Raw genomic sequence first — 16,371 nt, 5'->3', positions numbered from 1 at the left:
GAGCATGACGAGCTAATCCAATAAACGGGTCTCGTATTGAGTAACATTCATACTGCCCTGCTGGAGACGATCAAACTGTTTGCGGTAATCCTCTATCAATGTGATAGGGAGAAACTTTTCTAGAAATAGTTGTGAGAACTTCTCCCAGGTAAGTGCAGGAGACCCAGCTAGTCTGGTCAACATATAATCCATCCACCACCTCTTGGCGGAATCCGTCATTTGAAACACAGCAAAATCAGCCCAATTAGTCTAAACTATACCCATGTTCCGCATCACCTCATGGCAGAGGTCAAGATAATCATGTGGGTCCTCAGAAGGTGCACCATTGAAGTGAACTAGAAAGAGCTTAGTAAACTTGTCCAATCTCAATAAAGCCTCAGAAGACATGGCGGGTCTATCATCGGCCTGTGCCGCAATAACCGGCTAAACTACCCCAACTGGCGGGGATGTTGGGGTCTGGTACTGGGGAGCCATCTGCTCCAGAGTATGGGTAGCGGGAGTATGTGCTCCTTCCCCAGCCTGAGAGATGGGTGGTGCCCCCGGAAAGGTATCGGTCTGGGCCACACTCTCCATAAGGCCCACCAAACATACTAGAGTGTCCTGAAGCACTAGAGTGGCGATGAACCCCTCCGGGACCTTAGCTGGAACCTGCCCATAAAAATCTACCTAAAGCTCAACTGTTGGTGTTGGTGCTGGTGCTCGAGCTCTAGGCCGAGCTCTACCTCTGCCTCGGCCTCTGCCCCTAGTAGGAGCTGCCACTGGGGGGCTACGGCTGTTGTCCAGCTGAAGATGCAGTACGTGTTCTCACCATCAGCGAGAGAACAAGAATAGACGAGTTCAATCATCAATGACAGAATCAAATCACACGGTAGAGAAGAATAGAAGTGAAGTTGTTCCTAAACTCCATAGCCTCTAGAAGATAAGTACAGACGTCTATGTACCGATCCTCTAGACATTACTAAGCCTACTCGTGACTCATGAGACCTAGGCGACCTAGCGCTCTGATACCAACTTGTCACGACCCAGAATTCTCGCCTTCAGGGTCATGATGGCGCCTAATATATCACTTGCTAGGAAAGCCGACGTTAAAATAATTTATCCATTTTTAACAGTTCAGATTAAATGATAAGAAAGAAACTAAAATAACTGCAATAATCCAAAGTAAAGTGTGGAAACCATATCAATTGAAGTATCTAATACAGCCCTGGACCCGATGTCACAAGTGCACGAGCTACTAGAATAGTACAAATAAAGGTTTGAATAAAACATAGAGCTATATGAGAGAAAATACACAGCTACTAAAAAGAAAGGGGACTTTAGGGGCTGCGGACGGAGCAGCTGTACCTCAAGTCTCCACACTAATAACCAACCCGAGCACGCTAATGACCTCCGCTGGGATCGACTATAAAATTTGCACAAGAAGTGAGAGTGTAGTATGAGTACAAGCGGCCTCATGTACTCTGTAAGTGTCGAGCCTAACCTCGACAAAGTAGTGACGATACTAAGGCGGGTAACTTACACTATAACATGTACGCAGTATATAAAAATAATGGCAGGAAGGAAAATATAGGAATGGATCTAAGCAGTAAATACATGAAAAATAACTCAACCTTAGAAAGAAACCAGTAAATACCAGAAATACCAATCCTTAGAGTCTAGTATGAAAATACCGAAGCCAACACAACACGATAAGGAAATAGGAACACATAGATTGTTGCGGCACGCAACCCAATCCTACCATACAACACAATCCTCCCTTATTCAACCGTAATAATATCAATAATAATAAATAAATATATGTTACGGCGCGCAACCCGATCCCACCCTATAATAGAATCAGTATCATAATTCACCCTTATTTCACCGTATCAATCCACCCTTATTTCACCTCTTGCGGCGTGTAACCCGATCCCACCGTATCAGTATGAATTCTCCCTTATTTCACTGTATCAATCCATCCTTATTTCACCTGTTGCGGCACGCAACCCGATCCCACCGTACAGTATGAATAAATCAATAAAGACATTTAATATAACAACTTAAATCATAAGAGTCTTCTACGAGTAATGGACATGAAGCAGAACATAAAGAAATTTCGTCCTGAATTAAGAATCCACTACAATGAATACTAAACAGACTAGACAAATTCAATAAATGACAACTAAGGGTACAAATAAGTCAATTAAGGCAAGTAACAATAATTCATGAAAGTAAGGGAAAAGTCTAACATTTTTTTAACACGAGAACAATAAGTGACAAGTAGAAAATAGGGGCATGGAGACATTTAAAGCACGTAACAGTCAAGACGTGGAAGGAAATAATTAATGAAATGCGAAAAGTCAAGGAAACAAGTAGTTCGGCGGTGCATAAGCACTCATCACATCGCATATACGCTGGCACACATGAATTTCACATAGTACATAGTCCGAGGGTTCCTAATTCCCTCAAATCAAGGTTAAACCCAACACTTACCTCACTCTGTAGTCAACTCAGAGCTCTACCAGGGCCTTTCCTCTATAATCCGCCTCCAAACCACTTATATCTAACCACAATGGACTCGATAATGTCAAATAATGCTAAGATAATCAATTACAATGCATAATGTTAGGATTTCCACACGTTTCCCAAAAAGTCAAAAAGAAGTCAACCCCGGGCCCGCTTGGTCAAAACCTGAGGTCCGAACTAAAATCCATTTACCCATTCACCTCCGAGCCCGATTATGTAATTAGTTTTGAAATCCAACCTCAAATTGAGGTCTAAATCCCGAATTAGCAAAAAGAAAATCAATTCTTCCTAAATCTCTAGTTTTCTACCATGGAAAAACAAAGATTAAGGCTAGAAACTAATGGGCGATGTTAAAAATAGAAGAAAACGAGTTAAAGTGTACAAACCTATGAATTGGTGATGAGTTTTCCCTTCAAAATCGCCTCTAGGCCGAGTTCTAATGGAGAATTTATGAAAAATGGGTGAAATTCCATTTTTGAAACATTTAAATCACTGGGCGTTAGGTGCTCATCGCGATCGTGTGAAACCTGACACGTTCGCAAAGAGCATTGCCTATCTAGCTTACAAGATCACGAGTAATTTCACACGTTCGTGAAGGTTTAGTCCACCTCACCTCCGCATTCGCGAGACTGGTCTCGCGTTCGCATAGATGTGATGACCCATAATGTCAACTTTAAATTTAATAAGTAATTCTATGTTCTAAGACCTCTAAAAGAACTATTTATCATTCCTCGACTTGCGTGCGCAGTCCGTAAAAATTTCCGAAAAGTTTTCATGTGAAAAATGAATTAAAATGTGAAATAGAGTTTTAAAACTCAACTAAGTTGACTTTGGTCAACATTTTGAGTAAACGGACTCGGATCAGTGTTTTGATAATTCCGGTAGGTCCGTATCATTATTTGAGACTTGGACGTATGCCCGGAATCGAATTCCGAGGTCCCTAACCCGAGATATGGAATTTTGATGAAAAATTAAAAGCTTGAAAGCTTAATGATTTCTAAGAAATTACTGATGTTGGATTTATTAACCTCGGGTCCGTATTTTGGTTCCGGAGCCTGGTATAGGTCCGCTATAATATTTATGACTTGTCTGCCAAATTTGGTGAGAATCGGAGTTGATTTGACGTGATTCGGACGTCTCGTTGTAAAAATATAAGTTTTAAAGTTTTCTTTAAAATTTCCTTTGATTTGGTATCCGATTCGTAGTTCTAGGTGTTATTTTGGCGATTTGATCATGCGAGCAAGTTCGTATAATATTTTAGAACTTGTGTGCATGTTTGGTTTGGAGCCCCGAGGGCTCGGGTGAGTTTCGGATAGGCTACGAGATGATTTCGGACTTAGGAAATCTGATTTTCTGCAGACTTCAGGCTTCTGGTGTGTTCTTCTTCGCGTTCGCGAAGGTACTCTCGCGAACGCGAAGAGCAAATTGGGGCTGGCACGTTTTGTGCTTTGCGTTTGCGATATAGCGACCGCGTTCGCGAAGGCTTGAGGTTTAAAACTTCGCCTTCGCGATAGAAGCCTCGCGTTCGCGAAGGGAAAGAGACTGGCCAGGAAAAATTAGCCTTCGCGTTCGAGAAGGGCATCTCGCGTTCGCGAAGGCCAAGCCAGGCAAGCATCGCATTCGCAAAGAGTAAAAATTGGACAGCACAAATTGTGCTTCGCGTTCGCGAGAGTACCTTCGCGAACGCAAAGGGTAAAAATCCCAGAAACAGAACTTAAATTCTGGAAATGGGGTTTCGACCCATTTTCAATTCTTTCCCATTTTTGAGCTCGGGTAAGGCGATTTTTGGGCGATTTTCACAGAAAAATATTGGGGTAAGTGTTCCTTATCCTATATTGCTTATATTTCATGATTCCATACTCATTTATATCATGAATCCATGAATTTATGGAAGAAAAATTAGATTTTTCTAAAATCTTTCAAAAACGAAAATTTAAGATTTGAAGGTCCATTTGACATCAGAATTGGATAATTTCTGTATGGTTGGACTCGTCTCAGAATGGATGTTTGGATTTCATATGTTTTTTCGAGATTTGAGACGTGGGTCCCAATGTCGAATATTTTAATTAATTTTGGATTTTTATCCGGAAAATTAGTAAATTCATATGGAATTAATTGCTTTTATTCGCATTGAATATATTGAATTGTTTGTGAATAGATTTGAAGCTTTTGGAGATAAATTTAAAAGGAAAAGCTGTGGTTGAATAATTGATTGGAAATTGCAAAGCGAGTTAAGTGTCGTGGTTAACCTTGACTTGAGGGAATAAAACCCTTAAATTATTTGTTATGTAAAATGCATGTGAACGACGTATAGGCGAGGTGACGAGTGTCTATACGTCGTCAAATTAATTGTTTGCATAATTACTTGAAAAATCATAAATTATTTTAAATCATGAATTAATTATTATAATAATTGTTTCTCTGCTATTCTTTGCCAAATATTAATTCTTAAATTCCTGCATTAATTGTTACATGCTACTTGAATTATGTGTCTTAATTGTTATTTGACATTTAGCATATTAAATATAAAACTGCTTATTTTCTCCCTGATTTCTATAATAATTTGCTATTTGACATTGTCTGTTTCATGAATAAATCATAATTATTGCATGCTTGTTATCTTATAATTTCATATTAATTGTTGCATTTATTGGGGAAATTCCTTCTATAAGAATTGGTAAATGAAAATACTGGAGGAGTGGGTTACACGCCGCAACAGAATTGATTATAATGAATATATTGGAGGATCGGGTTGCACGCCGCAACATACTTATTAAAAGTCTATATTAGAGGATCGGGTTGTACGCCGCAACAGACTTATTAAAAGTCTATATTGGAGGATCGGGTTGCACGCCGCAACAGACTTATTAAAAGTCTATATTGGAGGATCGGGTTGCACGCCGCAATAGACTTATTAAAAGTCTATATTGGAGGATCGGGTTGCACGCCGCAACAGACTTATTAAGAGTCTATATTGGAGGATCGGGTTGTACGCCACAACAGACTTATTAAAAGTCTATATTGGAGGATCGGGTTGCACGCCGCAACAGACTTATTAAAAGTCCATATTGGAGGATCGGGTTGCACGCCGCAACAGACTTGATTAAAAATGAATATATTATGAGAGCGGGTTGCACGCTGCAACAGATTTGAATGTGAATATATTGTGAGAGCGGGTTGCACGCTGCAACTGAATTGGTGGAAATGATAATTGGTTATGACTGTTGAGTTGTCTTCAATTATTATAAATGGGTTACTTGATTTATTTCTATTATTGCTGTTGTTTCTAATATTGTGTACAGGTAATGTAAGTGACCCGCCTTAGCCTCGTCACTACTTCGTCGAGGTTAGGCTCAACACTTACTAGTACATGGGGCCGGTTGTACTGATACTACACTTTGCACTTCTTGTGCAGATTTTGGAGTTGTTCCCAGCGGCGTACCGTAGACTTGCTCGGATTTCAACTATTCAGAGGAGACTTGAGGTATAACTGCACGGCGTTCGCAGTTCTGAAGTCCCCGTCTACTTTACTTTAGCTGTGTGTTTGTTTTCAGATAGCTTTATTTTATTCAGACCTTTATTTGTATTTATTCTAGAAGCTCATGCACTTGTGACACCAATTCTGGGATGGTATTTAGTCACCGTTGTTTTGATGGATTATTTCACTATATTTCAAACTATGCTTCCGCATTTGTTTCCTTGTTATTAATAAATTTAAAATTGTTTTAAAAATGGTTAATATTATTCTAACGTTGGCTTGCCTAGCAAGTGAAATGTTAGGCGCCATCACGGTCCGAAGGTGGGAATTTCGGGTCGTGATAGTTGGTATCTGAGCACTAGGTTACATAGGTCTCATGAGTCACGAGCAAGCTTAGTAGAGTCTGAAAGATCGATACGGAGACGTTTGTACTTATCTCTCAGAGGCTATGAAGTTTAGGAATAATATCACTTCTTTCTTATTCTGTCGTGTGAATTTATTCTATTATCGATGATTGAACCATTCTACTCTTATTCTCTCGCAGATGGTGAGAACACGTAATACCTCTACCGATAGACAAGGACCAGAACCCCCGGTAGCAACTATGCCCAGGGGTAGAGGTCGAGGTCGAGGTCGTGCCAGAGGACGAGGCAGAGGCTGAGGTAGAGATCAGTCCAGAGCTCGAGCAGTTGCACCTATTATAGAACCTCAGGTGGATCTTCAAGAGGAAGTTCCGATTCAGAATGTACCAGTTGGACCAGTTCAGGTCCCGGAAGGATTCATAGCCACTCCAGTACTTCAGGACGCTCTAGTCCGTTTGGTAAGTCTTATGTAGGGCGTGGCTCAAAATGGTACATTTCCAGTGGCACCAGCCATCTCACAGGCTGGGGGAGGAGCACAAACTCCCACTACGCAGATGGCTCCCCAGAATCAGGCTCCAGCAGCCCCGCCAGTTGGGGTAGTTCAGCCAGTTATTGCGGCACAGATCGGTGATAGGCCCGCCATATCATTTGAGGCCTTATTGAGACTGGATAAGTTTACTAAGCTCTTTCTAGTTCACTTCAGTGGTATACCTTCTGAGGACCCACAAGATTATCTTAAACGCTGCCACGATGTGCTGCGGAACATGGGTATAGTTGAGACCAATGGGGTTGATTTTGCTATATTTCAGATGACGAGTTCCGCCAAGAGGTGGTGGAGAGATTATACATTGACCCGACCAGTCGGATCGCCTGCACTTACCTGCGAGAACTTCTCTCAGCTATTTCTGGAAAAGTTCCTCCCTATCACACTGAGAGAGGAATTTCGCAAGCAATTTGAGTGTCTACAGCAGGGCAGTATGATTGTTACTCAGTATGAGTCCCGTTTTATGGATTTGGCCTATCATGCTCTCCTTTTACTACCTACGAAGGAAGAGAGGGTGAGAAGGTTTATTGAGGGACTCATTCACCCTATCAGACTTCAGATGGCCAAGGAGATCGGAAATGAGATTTCTTTTCAGGCGGCTGCTACTGTCGCAAGAAGGATCGAGATGGTTCTTGTACAAGAAAGAGGGCAGAGGTCCGATAAGAGGCCTCGTCAGTTTGGTGGTTTCAGTGGTGCCTCGTCTGGAGGCAGGGGTAATTTTGGTAGGGGTCATCCTCCCAGACCGTTTCATTCAGCACTTCATGTATCTCCCGGTGCTTCAGGGAGTCACGGTCATATTACACCTTACTTTGGGCAGCCAGTATTCACTATTCAGTACACATTCAGCTCCTATCAGTGCACCACCACTCCAGAGTTACTACAGTGGTTATCCGGCCCATCTAGGTCAGCTTCAGCTTTAATAGCCACGGCATCAGTATTGGTGTTATGAGTGTGGAAGCAGTGGTCACATCAGGAGGAATTGCCCTAGATTGGCGAGTAATAGATCTCGGCAAGATTCTCGTGCCATCATACCGGCACCGGTTGCTTCACTACCTGCTCAGCCAGCTAGAGGTAGGGGTCAGGTAGCTAGAGGTGGAGGTCAGGCTATTAGAGGTGGAGGTCAGGCCATTAGAGGTGGAGGTCAGACCGTTAGAGGTGGAGGGGAGGCTATCCCAGGGACGCAGTTCAAAGTGGTGGGGCCCAACCCCAATTTTATGCTTTTCCAGCTAGGTCTGAGGCCGAGTCATCTGATTCTGTGATCACAGGTATTATTCCAGTTTGCCATAGAGATGCTTCAGTTCTATTTGATCCAGGATCTATTTATGTGTCCTCCTATTTTGCTTCATATTTGGTTGTGCCTTGTGATTCTCTGAGTGCTTCTATGTGTGTATCTACACCGGTGGGGGACTCTATTGTAGTAGATTATGTCTATCATTCGTGTGTGGTTACTATTGGTAATCTACAGACTAGTATGGATCTTCTACTTCTTGATATGGTAAATTTTGATGTCATCTTGGGTATGGATTGGTTGTCTCCTTATCATGCTATATTGGACTGTCATGCCAAGACAGTGACCCTAGTTATGCTGGGGTTACCCCGGTTAGAGTAGAAAGGAACTCCTGGTCATTCTGCCAGCATGGTTATTTCTTATATGAAAGCTCGACGTATGGTAGAGAAAGGGTATCTAGCCTATTTGGCTTATATTCACGATCACAGTGCGGATGTTCCTTCTATGGACTCAGTACCAGTTGTTCGTGAATTTCAAGAAGTATTTCCTGCAGATTTGTCGGGGATGCCACCCGACAGAGATATTGACTTCTGTATTGATTTGGCTCCGGGCACTCAGCCCATTTCTATTCCACCATACCGTATGGCCCCGCCGGAGTTGAAAGAATTGAAAGAGAAGTTACAAGACTTGCTTGACCAGGGATTCATTAGACCCAGTGTCTCGCCCTGGGGTGCACCAGTATTATTTGTAAAGAAGAAAGATGGCTCTATGCGGATGTGTATAGATTATCGGCAGTTGAACAAAGCCACTATCAAAAACAAATATCCGCTGCCAAGAATTAATGATTTATTTGATCAGCTTCAGGGTGTCAATGTATTTTCGAAGATTGATTTGAGATTTGGTTACCATCAGTTGAAGATTAGGGCATTTGATGTCCCTAATACAGCTTTTCGGACTCGGTATGGGAATTACGAGTTCCTAGTGATGTCATTTGGGTTGACAAATGCTCCAGCAGCATTTATGGATTTGATGAATTGGGTGTTCAAGCCTTATTTGGACTCTTTTGTGGTTGTATTCATTGATGATATCTTAGTTTACTCTAGCAGTCGAGAGGAGCATGAGCAGCATAAGTGTGCTTCACACTTTGAAGAATAATCAGTTATATGCCAAGTTTTCAAAATGTGAGTTTTGGTTAGACTTAGTTGCCTTTTTGGGGCATGTTGTATCGGCAGAAGGCATAAAGGTGGATCCTAAGAAGATTGAGGCTGTTTAGAATTGGCCTAGACCTACTTTAGTTACAGAGATCCGGAGTTTCCTAGGTTTAGCAGGTTATTATCGTCGGTTCGTGGAAGGGTTTTCATCTATAGCAAGCTCATTGACCAGATTGACCCAGAAAAGGTGTCCCATTTAGATGGTCAGACGGGTGTGAGATGAGCTTTCAGAAGCTCAAGACCGTTTTGACTACATCGCCAGCTTTGGTATTACCCACAGGTTCAGGATCGTATACGGTATATTGTGACGCATCTCACATTGGGCTTGGTGCAATATTAATGCAAGATGGCAAGGTAATTGCATATGCGTCGCGGCAGTTGAAAGTTCACGAGAAGAATTATCCTGTTCATGACTTAGAATTGGCAGCCATTGTTCATGCACTGAAGATTTGGAGGCATTACCTCTACGGTGTCTCGTGTGAGGTATTTACTGATCATCGCAACCTTCAGTATCTATTCAAACAAAAAGATCTTAATTTGGGGCAGAGAATATGGTTGGAGTTGTTGAAAGACTATGATATCACCATTTTGTATCACCCCGGAAAGGTCAATGTGGTGGCCGATGCTTTGAGTAGAAAGGCTGTGAGTATGGGCAATCATGCGTATATTCCGGTTGGTGAGAGGCCATTAGCTGCAGATGTTCAGACTTTGGCTAATCAGTTCGTGAGGTTAGATGTTTCAGAACCCAGTCAGGTTCTAGCTTGTATAGTCGCTCGGTCTTCTTTATATGAGCACATCAGAGAGAGGTAGTATGATGATCCTTACTTGCTTGTCCTTAAGGACACGGTGTGGCACGGTGATGCCAAACAGGTTGATGTGGGGGAAGATGGGGTTCTGCGAATGCAGGGTCGTATTTGTGTGCCTAATGTGGATGGGCTTCGTGAATTAATTCTTGAAGAAGCACACAGTTCCAGGTATTCTATTCATCCAGTACCGCCAAAATGTATCAAGATTTGCGGCAACATTATTGGTGGAGGAGAATGAAAGAGGATATAGTTGCACATGTAGCTCGGTGTCTAAATTGTTAGCAAGTTAAGTACGAGCATGAGAGACCTGGTGGTTTACTTCAGAAGTTAGAAATTCCTGAGTTGAAGTAGGAGCGTATCACTATGGATTTTGTTGTTGGACTCCCACTGACTCAGAGAAAATTTGACGCAGTTTGGGTCATTGTGGACAGGTTGACCAAGTCAGCCCATTTCATTCCAGTGGCAGTTACCTATTCTTCAGAGAGGTTAGTTGAAATTTACATTTGTGAGATTGTCCGTCTTCACGGTGTGCCCGTGTCTATTATTTCAGATCGAGGTACGCAGTTTACCTCACATTTCTGGAAGGCTGTACAGCGTGAGTTAGGCACGCTGGTGGAGTTGAGTACAACATTTCATCCACAGACAGACAGACAGTCAGAGCATACTATTTAGATATTGGAAGATATGCTTCGCGCTTGTGTTATAGACTTTGGAGGTTCTTGGGATCATTTCTTACCACTTGCGGAGTTTGCTTATAATAATAGCTACCAGTCGAGCATTCAGATGGCTCCATATGAGGCATTATACGGAAGGCGATGCCGATCGCCGATTGGTTGGTTTGAACCGGTTGTTGGGTACCGATTTAGTACAGGATGCCTTGGATAAGGTCAAGATTATTCAAGATCGACTTCGCACAGCTCAGTCTAGGCAAAAGAGTTATACCGACCGTAAAGTTCATGATATTGCATTCATGGTTGGAGAACGAATATTGCTTCGGGTTTCACCTATGAAAGGTGTAATGAGGTTCGGAAAGAAGGGCAAGTTGAGCCCTAGGTATATCGGACCCTTTGAAATTCTTGAAAGGGTGGGTGAAGTAGCCTACAAGCTTGCATTACCACCTAGTTTATCAGCGGTTCATCCGGTGTTCCATGTGTCTATGCTCCAAAAATATTATGATGATCCGTCCCATGTGTTAGATTTCAGCTCAATCCAATTGGACAAATATTTGACTTACGAGGAGGAGCCGGTGGCTATTCTAGCCCGGCAGGTCCGACAGTTGAGGTCAAAGAGTTATCCTTCAGTTCGGGTGTAATGGAGAGGTCAGCCGATAGAGACATATACCTGGGAGTCCTAGTCGGACATGCGGAGTAAATATCCACACTTATTCGCCAGCTCAAGTACTCTTTTTTTAAACTCCGTTCGAGGACGAACGTTTGTTTTAGAGGTGGAGAATGTGATGACCCAAAATATCATCTTTAAATTTAATAAGTAATTCTGTGTTCTAAGACCTCTAAAAGCACCATTTATCATTCCTCGACTTGCGTGCACAGTCCGTAAAATTTTCCGAAAAGTTTTCATGTGAAAAATAAATTAAAATGTAAAATAGAGCTTTAAAACTCAACTAAGTTGACTTTGATCAATATTTTGAGTAAACGGACCCAGATCAGTATTTTGACAATTCCGGTAGGTCCTTATCATTATTTGGGACTTGGGCGTATGCCCGGAATCGAATTCCGAGGTCCCTAACCCGAGATATGGAATTTTGATGAAAAATTAAAAGCTTGAAAGTTTAATAATTTTTAAGAAATTATTGATGTTGGATTTATTGACTTCGGGTCCGTATTTTGTTTCCCGAGCCCGGTATAGGTCCACTATAATATTTATGACTTTTCTGCCAAATTTGGTGAGAATCGGAGTTGATTTGACGTGATTCGGACGTCCGGTTGTAAAAATATAAGTTTTAAAGTTTTCTTGAAACTTTTCTTTGATTTGGTGTCTGATTAGTAGTTCTAGGTGTTATTTTGGCGACTTGATCGCGCGAGCAAGTTCGTATGATATTTTAGAACTTGTGTGCATGTTTGGTTTGGAGCCCCGAGGGCTCGGGTGAGTTTCGGATAGGCTACGGGATGATTTCGGACTTAGGAAATCTGGTTTTCTACAGACTTCAAGCTTCTGGTGTGTTCTTCTTTGCGTTCGCGAAGGTACTCTCGCGAACGCGAAGAGCAAATTGGGGCTAGAACGTTTTGTGCTTCGCGTTCGCGAAGGCTTGAGGTTCAAAACTTCGCCTTCGCGATAGAAGCCTCGCGTTCGCGAAGGGAAAGAGACTGGCCAGGAAAAATTAGCCTTCGCGTTCGCGAAGGCCAAGCCAAGCAAGCATCGCGTTCACGAGGTAGCCCTCGCGTTCGCGAAGAGTAAAAATTGGACAGCACAAATTGTGCTTCGCGTTCGCGAGAGTACCTTCGCGAACGCGAAGGGTAAAAATCCCAGAAACAGAACTTAAGTTCTGGAAATGGGGTTTCGATCCATTTACAATTCTTTCTCATTTTTGAGCTCGGGTAAGGCGATTTTTGGGCGATTTTCACAGAAAAACATTGGGGTAAGTGTTCCTTATCCTATATTGATTATATTTCATGATTCCATACTCATTTATATCATGAATCCGTGAATTTATGGAAGAAAAATTAGATTTTTCTAAAATCTTCCAAAAACGAAAATTTAAGATTTGAAGGTCCATTTGACATCGGAATTGGATAATTTCTATATGGTTGGACTCATCTCGGAATGGGTGTTCGGACTTCGTAAGTTTTTTCGAGATTTGAGACGTGGGTCCCACTACCGAATATTTTAATAAATTTCAGATTTTTATCCGAAAAATTAGTAAATTCATATGGAATTAATTCCTATTATTCGTATTGAATATATTGAATTGTTTGCGAATAGATTTGAAGCTTTTGGAGATAAATTTAAAAGGAAAAGCTGTGGTTGAATAATTGATTGGAAATTACAAAGCGAGGTAAGTGTCGTGGTTAACCTTGACTTGAGGGAATAAAACCGTTAAATTATTTGTTATGTGAAATGCATGTGAACGACGTATAGGCGAGGTGACGAGTGTCTATACGTCGTCAAATTAATTGTTTGCATAATTACTTGAAAAATCATAAATTATTTTAAATCATGAATTAATTATTATAATAATTGTTTCTCTATTATTCTTTGCCAAATATTAATTCTTGAATTCCTGCATTAATTGTTACATGCTACTTGAATTATGTGTCTTAATTGTTATTTGACATTTAGCATATTAAATATTAAACTATCTATTTTCTCCCTGATTTCTATAATAATTTGCTATTTGACATTATCTGTTTCATGAATAAATCATAATTATTGTATGCTTGTTGTCTTATAATTTCATATTAATTGTTGCATTTATGTGGGGAAATTCCTTCTACAAGAAATGGTAAATGAATATACTAGAGGAGCGGATTGCACGCCGCAGCAGAATTAATTATAATGAATATATTGGAGAATCGGGTTGCACGCCGCAACATACTTATTAAAAGTCTATATTGGAGGATTGGATTGCACGCCGCAACAGACTTATTAAAAGTCTATATTGGAGGATCGGGTTGCACGTCACAACAGACTTATTAAAAGTCTATATTGGAGGATCGGGTTGCACGCCACAACAGACTTATTAAAAGTCTATATTGGAGGATCGGGTTGCACGCCGCAACAGACTTATTAAGAGTCTATATTGGAGGATCGGGTTGCACGCCGCAACAGATATTAAAAGTCTATATTGGAGGATCGGGTTGCACGCCGCAACAGATTTGATTAAAAATGAATATATTGTGAGAGCGGGTTGCACGCTGTAACAGAATTGAATGTGAATATATTATGAGAGCGGGTTGCACGCTACAACTGAATTGATGGAAATGATAATTAGTTATGACTATTGAGTTGTCTTCAATTATTATAAATGAGTTACTTGATTTATTTCTATTATTGTTATTGTTTCTAATATTGCGTACAGGTAATGTAAGTGACCCGCATTAGCCTCGTCACTACTTCCCCGAGGTTAGGCTCAACACTTACTAGTATATGGGGCCGGTTGTACTGATACTACACTTTGCACTTCTTGTGCAGATTTTGGAGTTGGTCCTAGCGGCGTACCGTAGACTTGCTCGGATTTCAGCTATTCAGAGGAGACTTGAGGTATAACTACACGGCGTTTGCAGTTCTGAAGTCCCCGTCTACTTTACTTTAGCTGTGTGTTTGTTTCCAGATTGCTTTATTTTATTCAGACCTTTATTTGTATTTATTCTAGAAGCTCATGCAGTTGTGACACCAATTCTTGGATGGTATTTAGTCACCGTTGTTTTGATGGATTATTTTACTATATTTCAAACTTTGCTTCCGCATTTGTTTCCTTATTATTAATAAATTTAAAATTATTTTAAAAATAGTTAATATTATTCTAACATTGATTTGCCTAGCAAGTAAAATGTTAGGCGTCATCACGGTCTGAAGGTGGGAATTTTGGGTCGTGACAATAGAGAAATCTCAACTCCCAGCCCCCACCTCTCAAAGCTACGCATTCGTGTGGGTGTGGACGCACTCGCGAAGGGCAGTTCCCCCACTACTCCACGTTCGCGTCGTATACCTTGCGTTCACGTATGGTTATTTCCCTCCCAAGCCCAGATCATTCATCGCGATCGCGTGAGTTCCTTCGCGATCGCGAAGAAGGAAATACCAGGTAACAGCAGCTCCTAAAGGAAACCAGAATCTTCAAAGTTCAAATGGTTTGTGGGCTATCCAAAACTCACTCGAGCCCTCGAGGCTCCAAACCAAACATGTACACAAGTCTAAAAATAATATACGAACTCGCTCGCATGATCAAAATAACAAAATAATACCTAGAACTAAGAATCAGACACCAAAACGAATAACATTTTCAATAAAACTTAAGAACTTGAAATTTGTTAACCGGGAGTCCGAATCACGTCAAATCACTTCCGTTTTGCACACCAGTCATAAATATCGTAATGGACCTATACCAAGTTCTGAAATTAAAATCTGAACCCGATATCAACAAAGTCAAACATTGGTCAAATTTATAAAGTTTTTAAACCTTTAAACTTTAATTTTTTGACAAAATGTGATAACTCGAGCTAGAGACCTCCGAATTTGACTCCGGGCATACGCCCAAGTCCCAAATCACGATGCGGACCTACCGGGACCGTCAAAATATGAGTTTGGGTCCGTTTACTCAAAACATTGATCGAAGTCAACTCATATAGATATTTAAGGCATGAATTCACATTTTAATTAATTTTTCTCATAAAAGCTTTCCGAAAAATGGCACGGACTGCGCACCCAAATCGAGAAAGGCTAAAATGATCTATTTGAAGTTTCGAAACACAGAATTTAGGGGTTAAAGCTCTATATCACCTATCGGGGCATCACATTTTCCACCTCTAAAATAAACGTTCATCCTCGAACGGACATAGAAAAGTACCTGGACTGGTGAAAAGGTGTGGATATCTACTTCTCATGTCCGACTCGGACTCCCAAGTGGTTGCCTCGATCGGCTGACCTCTCCATTGCACTATAACTGAAGGATAACTCTTTGACCTCAACTGTCGGACTTGCCGAGCTAAAATAGCCACTGACTCCTCCTCATAAGTCAAATCCTTGTCCAATTGGACTAAGCTGAAATCTAACACATGGTACGGATCACCGTGATACTTTCGGAACATGGACACATGGAACACTGGATGAACTGCTGATAAGCTAGGTGGCAATGCGAGCTTGTAGGCCACCTCACCCACTCTTTGAAGAATCTCGAAGGGCCCGATATACCTAGGCTAAGGCGTGTCACTTACACTATAACATGTATGCAGTATAAAAATAATGGCAGGAAGGAAAATACAGGAATATATCAAAGCAGTAAATACTTGAAAATAACTCAACCTCAGAAAGAAACCAATAAATACCAGAAATACCAATCCTTAGAGTCTAGTATGAAAATATCAAAGCCAACACAACACGATAAGGAAATAGGAACATATAGGCTATTGCGGCGTGCAACCCGATCCCACCGTACAACATAATCCTCCCTTATTCCACTATAATAATATCAACAATAATAAATAAATATATGTTGCGGCACACAACCCGATCCCACCCTATAACATAATCAGTATCATAATTCACCCTTATTTCACCGTATCA

This window comes from Nicotiana tomentosiformis, chromosome 11, assembly GCF_000390325.3.
Source record: "Nicotiana tomentosiformis chromosome 11, ASM39032v3, whole genome shotgun sequence".
Lineage (NCBI taxonomy): Eukaryota > Viridiplantae > Streptophyta > Magnoliopsida > Solanales > Solanaceae > Nicotiana > Nicotiana tomentosiformis.
Note: the sequence above shows the minus strand (reverse complement) of the source record.